Below are 8,903 nucleotides of genomic sequence, written 5' to 3'. Positions count from 1 at the left end.
AATTGCTACATGGAAAACTGAGAAATGTTACACATGGACAAACTACTGTATTTTACTGTTGGTGTAAAAAAGTCAGGGGCATTAGGGAAAGAGAAACAAGCTGGAAGTTTGGGTCAACCTGCTTATGCCCATGTCCAGTGGAGAAGCAATTACAGACCTTCCGCCTTCTGCACTCCATAATGACCCTGGGTCCATGCTCCCAGAGTGATAAAGAATAGGAAAGCTTTCAAGGGAGGGGATAGGATACAGAGTTCTGGGGTGGGAATTGTGTGGAATTGTACCCCTCTTATCCTATGGTCTTTTTGATATTTTTTTATTTATAAATTTTAAAAAAAGAAGAAGAAATGCAAGAATAAGCAGCTGCCAGGCTGAGGCAAAACACTTCAGGTTCCTCATTGTCCCTGCCTCTGGAAATTACCAGCCACTTCTGTACAAACAGTAAGAGAATGAATGAGTGAAAATAGGGGGGCTGGGAGTTCTAGCCTTAGCACAAGGCTGGGAATGACTGGACAGCAGCTGTTCTTGGTGGCTTGAGCCTGTAAAGTTTTTTCGGGGGAGGGAGGTAATAAAATGCAAACAGATGCAGGCAGGAAATGAGGGGTAGTCACTTGGCCACTTGTGCTGATTTGGGGGTGGATACAGTGTGTTGAAGAAGTTTCTAGTCCCGGGCTTCCTGATACTTGTTATTAGAAATCTTTTTACCTCAGAGGAGGTTGTATTGTTATGTAGAAATGTTATACATATACATACTATTGTATTTTACTGTCAACTGTAAACCATTAATCCCTCAATAAAGACAGAAAGAAAGAAAGAAAGAAAGAAAGAAAGAAAGAAAGAAAGAAAGAAAGAAAGAAAGAAGGAAAGAAAGAAAGGGAGAGAGAGAGAAATCCTTTACCGCAAAAGACTTCTACTTGAGGTTCTGAAGTCTCAGGTTCAATCCCCTGCACCACCATAAGCCAGAGCTGAGCAGTACTCTAGTAAAACAAACAAACAAATAAATAGTGACTACACTGGAAGGTGAATCTGGGATAGATGACTTCAGTTATCCCTTGAAAGTGCTTATTATATTCTTGATTTTTCAACAAAACCACTGTATTGAGGAATTGTTGACTTACAGGATTGTTGTCCCAGGGGTACTGTTTCACATTGCCCTGAGACAGGTTTCAGTACACCTCACTCACCACCAAATCGTCATTTCGTTCCACTATAGAACACTGACACCCACACCTCAATCTCCTTTTAGTATTGTCTCGCCTCCCCCTTTTAAAGTATTGGATCTGATGAAATAGATACTAATTTATTAGTATTTAGCTCCTTGTTTTTCCTTTCTTTGTTTCTGGTTCCACTTATGAGTATGATCACCCAGTATTTGTCTTTCTCCTGTCTTATTTCACTTAGTATGATTCTCTTCAGTTCTATCCATGTAGCAGCCAAGCAGAAAGATCTCATCATTTATTACAATTGGTAGTATTTCATCATTTATACATACCACAACTTCTTTTGACACTCAGACGTCAATTTTCTTCTTTGCCTGTTTGTTTTCTGTTATCCCTAGGGCTTCACTGCTCTGTTAGACTTTTTCAGATAGAAAGTGAGAGACAGAGAGTCTGGCGGTAGCACCGCAGGTTAAGCGCAGGTGGCGCAAAGCTCAAGGACCGGAATTAAGATCCTGGTAAAGCAGGTCTGCAGGTGTCTATCTTTCTCTCCCCCTCTCTGTCTTCCCCTCCTCTCTCCATTTCTCTCTGTTCTATCCAACAACGACGACATCAATAACAACAACAATAATAACTACAACAACAATAAAAAAAACAAGGGCAACAAAAGGGAAAATAAATAAATATAGTTTAAATTAAAAATAAAAAGTGAGAACAGATTGACTACAATCAGAGTCCATCAAGGTTTTCACTCGGGATGCTAGAATGTGAAAGTGAGAGTCACCACTCACAGCGGTTTTCTCTCCTTCATTCTATTGCTGTGAATTTTTCATTTCAATGTCAAGGTACTCATCAGGCAGGAGAAACCTATAACTCACCGTGACTCCTTGGGATCTAGAACGCATTCCCATTCACCCCACCTTGGCATTGTGGGAGCCATCTGCTGCAGCCTGGCTTACAGCACACAAGATGTGAGGTCTGGGGGCCAGGTGGTAGTGCATCTGGTTAAGCGCACACATTGCAGTGCATAAAGACCCATTTCCAAACCCTGGTCCCCACCTGTGAAGGGAAAGCTTCACAGCAGTGAAGTGGTGCTACAAGTGTCTCTCTATCTCTGACCCCTCTCTATCTTCACCCTTCCTTTGACCTCTCTCTCTCTCTCCATATATATATATATATATATATATATATATATATATATATATATATATATATATATATATATGATCAAGGGCTCCTTAGCAGGTCTTTGATAGTGAGCTCCTGTAAGAAAGGTAGGGGTCCAGGTAAGGGTGGGGGTGGGAAATGAGCCAGTCTATGGTAAGGCTCTTGATTTTCCAGGAACTTCTTACTAGAAGCCATGCAGAAACAATGGGACCCGAGATCTCAGGTACAAGTAAGAGAAAGTTTATTAGGGAAAGATATCCAGGCAGAGCCAACTGCATGGGGCACTGGAAAGGCCAGAAAGCAGAAAGGCCAGAAGGGCACTGTTACTTAAATTAAATCAAAAGTTTCTCTCTGTTTTTGCCAGAGCACTGCTCAGCTTTGGTTTATGATGGTGTGGGGGATTGAACCTGGGACTTTGGAGCCTCAGGTATGAGAGTCTTTTTGCATAACCATTATGTTGTATCTCCCACCCTACATTTAAGATGTCTTTTTTTATACTCTTTTTAAATTTATTTATTTATTTATTTTTATTGCCATTAGGGTTATCTATTGCTGGGGTTCGGTACTGTCACTGCGAATCCACTGCTCCTAATGACCATTTTCTTTCCTTCTTTCTTTCTTTCTTTCTTTCTTTCTTTCTTTCTTTCTTTCCTTCCTTCCTCCCTTCCTTCCCTCCTTCTCTCCCTCCTTTGTTTCTTTCCTTCCTTTCTTCTTTTTTCCTTTTCTTATTTTTATCTGATGAGACCAAAATAAATTAAAAGGGGAGTGGAGTTTCGGGAAAGGGGGAAAGATAGATACCTGCATACCTGCTTCACTACTCTTGACCTGTCCCCCCTGCAGATGGGGACCTGGGGCTTGAACTCTGGCCCTTGAGCATAGTAACTGAGCTAACAGGGTTCTCCACCATCTACCTGGCTCCACTATTTATTTATTTATTTATTTATTTATTTATTTATTTATTTTCCCTTTTGTTGCTCTTGTTGTTTAACGTTGTGGTTATTAATGCCATTGTTGTTGGATAGGACAGGGAGAAATGGAGAGAGAAAGGGAAGACAGAGAGGGGGAGAGAAAGACAGACACCTGCAGACCTGCTTCACTGCTTGTGAAGCAATTCCCCTGCAGGTGGGGAGCCAGGGGCTCGAACTGGGATCCTTACGCAGGTCCTTGCGATTTGCGCCACGTGCGCTTAACCCAGTGCGCCACCGCCTGACTCCCCTGGCTCCACTTTTTAAATAAATAAATAAATAAATAAATAAATAAATAAATAACAATGTGGCACTCCTGGGATTATACCCCAAGGACTCTATAACATCCAACCAAAAAGAGGTGTGTACTCCTATGTTCATAGCAGCACAATTCATAATAGCTAAAACCTGGAAGCAACCCAGGTGCCCAACAACAGATGAGTGGCTGAGAAAGCTGCGGTATATATACACAATGGAATACTATGCAGCTATCAAGAACAATGAACCCACCTTCTCTGACCCATCTTGGACAGAGCTAGAAGGAATTATGTTAAGTGAGCTAAGTCAGAAAGATAAAGATGAGTATGGGATGATTCCACTCATCAGCAGAAGTTGAGTAAGAAGATCTGAAAGGGAAACTAAAAGCAGGACCTGACCAAATTATAAGTAGGGCACTAAAGTAAAAACCCTGTGGTGATGGGTAGATATGCTGCTTCCTGGGCCAGTGGGGGGGTGGGAGTGGGTGGGAGGCATGGGTCACAGTCTTTTGGTGGTGGGAATGGTGTTTATGTACACTCCTAGTAAAATGTAGTCATATCAATCACTAGTTAATTAATACGAGAGGGGGAAAATTAATTGTATGTCTCGAAGTTTTTCAAAACACAAACTGAATCTTTTTAATATATAGGCTGTGTATTTGATATGCGGACTCTCTCAAAAGCCTAGACCAAGTAGATCAGAAGCAACCAATAGCACAGCTATATACAAGATACTGGGTACTGTACAGCAAACCATAACAAAAGGACTTTTCAAAGTTAACCCAATTACCAAATAATGTGATGATAACATTAACTATCGATTGTCTTTTTGAATCCTAAGACAGCAGGAACCTCACATCTCCACTATAGAGCCCCTACTTCCCCCAGTCCTGGAACCCTTGGATAGGGCCTACTTTCCCGTATGCCTCTCCCAATCCATATCAAATAATATTGCATCTGCTGATCACAACCTAACCAACACAATGATTGCCACCTCAACATGCTTCACTTCAGACTGTGTCCAGAAACTTCACATGTGGAATGACAACCCTTCAGCTTCATTACTCGGGTGAGACCTTTCCTTTCATAGTATTCTCTAATTCCATCTCAGGTGGTTCACTTTCTAACAAAGTCCCAAAACCTAGATATACACCAGTTTTTGTGAGAGAGAGCATATGTTCACACGTATCTGTAAACTACTGCAAAATATATACCTGAAAGCAGTACACTAGAGTTTGCAGTGAGTATCCCCCTAACACTTCCTCTCCACTATTCCAAGCTTTGGGTCCATGATTGCTCAACAATTTGTTTGGCTTCGTATTTTAACTCTCTTTTCAGTCACCAGGTTGCAGATGCCATCAGGATGCCGGCCAGGCTTCCCTGGACTGAAGACCCCACCAATGTGTCCTGGAACTCCACTTCCCCAGAGACCCATCCTACTAGGGAAAGAGAGAGGCAAACTGGGAGTATGGACCGACTAGTCAACGCCCATGTTCAGCGGGGAAGCAATTACAGAAGCCAGACCTTCTACCTTCTGCAACCCACAATGACCCTGGGTCCATGCTCCCAGAGGGATAGAGAGTGGGAAAGCTATCAGGGGAGGGGGTGGGATATGGAGATTGGGTGGTGGGAATTGTGTGGAATTGTACCCCTCCTACCCTATGGTTTTGTTAATTAACCCTTTCTTAAATAAAAAAGAAAATAATAACAACGTGGCACTTTTTATTTTTTTTTTGTATTCTACAAAAGATCTTTTTTTAAATTTTTTTTTTATTTAAGAAAGGATAAATTAACAAAACCATAGGGCAGAAGGGGTATAACTCCACACAATTCCCACCACCCAATCTCCATATCCCATCCCCTCCCCTGATAGCTTTCCCATTCTCTATCCCTCTGGGAGCATGGACCCAGGGTCGTGGGTTGCAGAAGGTGGAAGGTCTGGCTTCTGTAATTGCTTCCCCGCTGAACATGGACGTTGACTGGTCGGTCCATACTACCACTTTTTATTTTAACAGAAAAATATGTTCTGTTTCAGAGAAGAAGGGAGACTAGATACTGGGCCAAGATAAGGGGTTACTCCCAGGCATTGAGGAGAGGACTGGGAACAGGATGCCTTCCTCTGGAGAGGGACATGACCAAGCCAGAGGTGAGTCGAGCTCCCATTGGGGGTCCAGGGCTGCCCGAGCCCAGTCTGCGCCCACAGCCTCTCCTGATCCAGATCTGGGCGACTGTCACCAGCAGTTCCAACTGGCTGCCAGCCAGAGCACCCTGGCCACCCTCTGCAAGCACAATACCCAGGTGACACTCAGTCCCTGCTCTGTTCAGTTGGCCAGCTGGGGCAGGGCCGAAGGTGAAGCTCATCACCATGTGCCCCAGGTCACACTGGGCAGCACATAGCAGGCAGAGGGAGACTGGCAGGCAGGACTTCCAGGCACAGGTGCGAGGGTGGTGTCCCTCGCCCCAGGCAGGCGTGGCAAGATGCTGGGGTCCTCTCCTCTTCCTGATATGGGGAACCTGGCCTGCTGGCCTCCTGGTCTGCAGAGCCTGGTTCCAAGAGCAAGTGGACAGGTCTTCCCTGCAGCCCGCTATCAGTCTGGTGGAACATTTCAGGCCACAGGAAGGGGTAGTACAGACCCTCCTTCTGGGGTGGCCTGGAGAAGGGCTCAAGCCCCAGGGCTCACAGATGGGGCCTAGGGGTCCACTGGGGGGGGTGTTGCAGGAGCGAGTCTGGAGAGGCCTGGAGGACCAGGATAGAGTGCAAGGGCTGGTGGGCCTAACCCAGGTCCAGCAGAGTGCATAGGGGCTGGCTCGGGCTCCCCAGGAAGGGCTGGTATGGTGGTGGTCTCAGGAGTTAGGCCTTTAGGGGGACTCCCGCTTGGGCAGCAGCAGTTGGAATTGGCCAGATTGGCTGTGGTTCAGAAGCAGCTGCAGGCCAGCACCACTTTTTTTAAATTTATAAAATGGAAATATTGACCACACTATAAGATAAGAGGGGTACATTTCCACACAATTCCCACCCCCAGAACTCCATATCCAATCTCCTCCCTGATAGCTTTCCTGAGAGAACAGATGAGGAAGGAGACAGAGAGACACTATAGCACTAGAGTCTACTTCAGTGTCATAATACCTGCCATATGGTGTTGGGGCTCAAGCCTGGACTGCACACATGGCAAAGCATGTACCCTATCCAGTCATCTATCTTTTTTAAATTGATTTAATAGTGATCGACAAGACCGTAGGATAAAAGAGGTACAATTCTACACAATGCCCACCACCAGAGTTCCATATTACATCCCCTCCACTGGAAGCTATCCTGTTCTTTATCCTTCTGGGAGTATGGACCCAGGATCATTATGGAGTGCAGAAGGTGGAAGGTCTGGTTTCTGTAATTGCTTCCCTGCTGACCATGGGCATTGGCAGGTGGATCCATACTCCCAGCCTTTCTCTCTCTTTCCCTAGTGAGGCAGGCATCTGGGAAAGTGGGGACACATGGTGGGGTTGTTTGCCCAGGGAAGTCAGGTTGGCATCATGGTAGCATCTGGAACGTGGTGACTGAAAACAAGTTAAGATATAAAGCAGAACAGACTGTAGACTAATCATGAACCTAAAGACAAGAATATTGCAGAGGAAGATTTCGGCTCACCGTTTTTGAAAAAGCTAGTAGGTCTATTTTAGGTATATTCCATGGGGCCCATGACTTTACTAGTTTTTGCCTGAGCCTGACATCTAATATGCAGGTGGACCCAGGTTATTGTCTGGGGAGATGGTGTCATAGTTGAAAAAAAGACTAGAAAGCTGGATCAGGGAAGAGAGTAGCTCCCAAATAGGGGAAAAGTATATAAGTATTGTTAACTATAAACCCCATCAATCTGACCTGGGGCCCATATTCAGCACAGGAGCCTATGTAACCTCTGCATCCCTGTAGGTCTGAGCTCACATTCTGTGGTCACGGCTAGGAACATTCAAAGGTGCATTCATTTCAGGACCTATTATCCTCAGGTTGTAGGTAGAGTATGTTATGTTGTCCAACCTCCCTTTGGAGAATGGAACATTCCCTACCATTGTTGATCCACATTGAGGGCAAGGTCCTATAGGGACCCATAAAGGGGTCCATTATGTTGTTCCTGATGGAGATGACCAGTGACAGTGGAGAGAGGGATCTGTTAGAGGTCTAGACCCATCATGTCTGTGTGGGAATCTCAGGACCCCCCCCCAAATAGGGCCCCAGGTGATGGGGTCTGGCCCTACTTTTTATATTCATTTGAGGCTATGGGTAGGCATACATCAATTGATGATTATTGTACAGGTGATATAGTATTACATTGTTTATCGATTGCATATTACCCTGCACTGGGGCAAGATTCCCCCTCAGAATATGTTGACAATGAGTACTTTTGTCTCTGGTGAAGATTCACAGCCTGCCTACAGCTGGTGTTCTTACATTTGGGTTCTTCTCTGCCTCCTCATTTACATTCCAGTTCTGCTCACAGATAAGTCTACAGGGTCAGCCTCAGGGAAGGAGAAGGCATCCATCTTACCCTGAAACTGTCCCTTTTTTTTTCTTATTGTTGTAGTTATTATTGTTGTTTTTATTGCTGTTTTGTTGTTGGAGAGAGAAATGGAGAGAGGAGGGGAAGACAGAGAGGGGGAGAGAAAGACACCTGCAGACCTGCTTCACCACCTGTGAAGCGACTCCCCTGCAGGTGGGGCGTCGGGATCCTTACGCTGGTCCTTGTGCTTTGCACCACCCGTGCTTAACCCTCTGTGCTACAGTCTGACTCCCTCACTGTTTCCATTTTATAAATAAAAATTAAGGAAAGAAAGAAAGAAAGAAAATAGGACACAAAGACATGATCCCCTTCCCCTTCCATTTAAGCTCCATTGGGTTGTCTGAAAATGTGTGACACATTTTTGCATAGAAAAACCTAGAAAAAAATATGTCAAGACAGAGGAAGAGAGAAAGACACCAGCAGACCTGCTTCAATGCTTGTGAGGTGACTCCCCTGCAGGCGGGGAGCCAGGGGGATCAAACTGGAACTCTTAGGCCCATCCTTATGCTTTGCACCAACCCGATGCGCTAACGCTGGACTCCTGAACCTGTCCCTTTTATCTGTTCCTTACCCTTCTCACCCGGAAGGACATGTTTAAAGTTCAGTAATCAAAGAAATATGAATAATGCACACTCCTAAGTTTGAATGTGCGCTTATTTAAACTGACTCCCCGAAGAGTTTTGTGAGTGTTGAACAGTAAAACTTTCCATTTTGCTATCCAAGCACATCCATCCACCATTTGCCAGCTCTCCGGCACAGACCCTACAAGCAAGAGTAATTAAGTCTTTCCGTCAAGCAACAAGGCCATTG

Source organism: Erinaceus europaeus, chromosome X (assembly GCF_950295315.1).
Source record: "Erinaceus europaeus chromosome X, mEriEur2.1, whole genome shotgun sequence".
NCBI lineage: Eukaryota > Metazoa > Chordata > Mammalia > Eulipotyphla > Erinaceidae > Erinaceus > Erinaceus europaeus.
The sequence above is the reverse complement of the archived record's forward strand: the minus strand, read 5'-3'. Positions refer to the sequence as shown.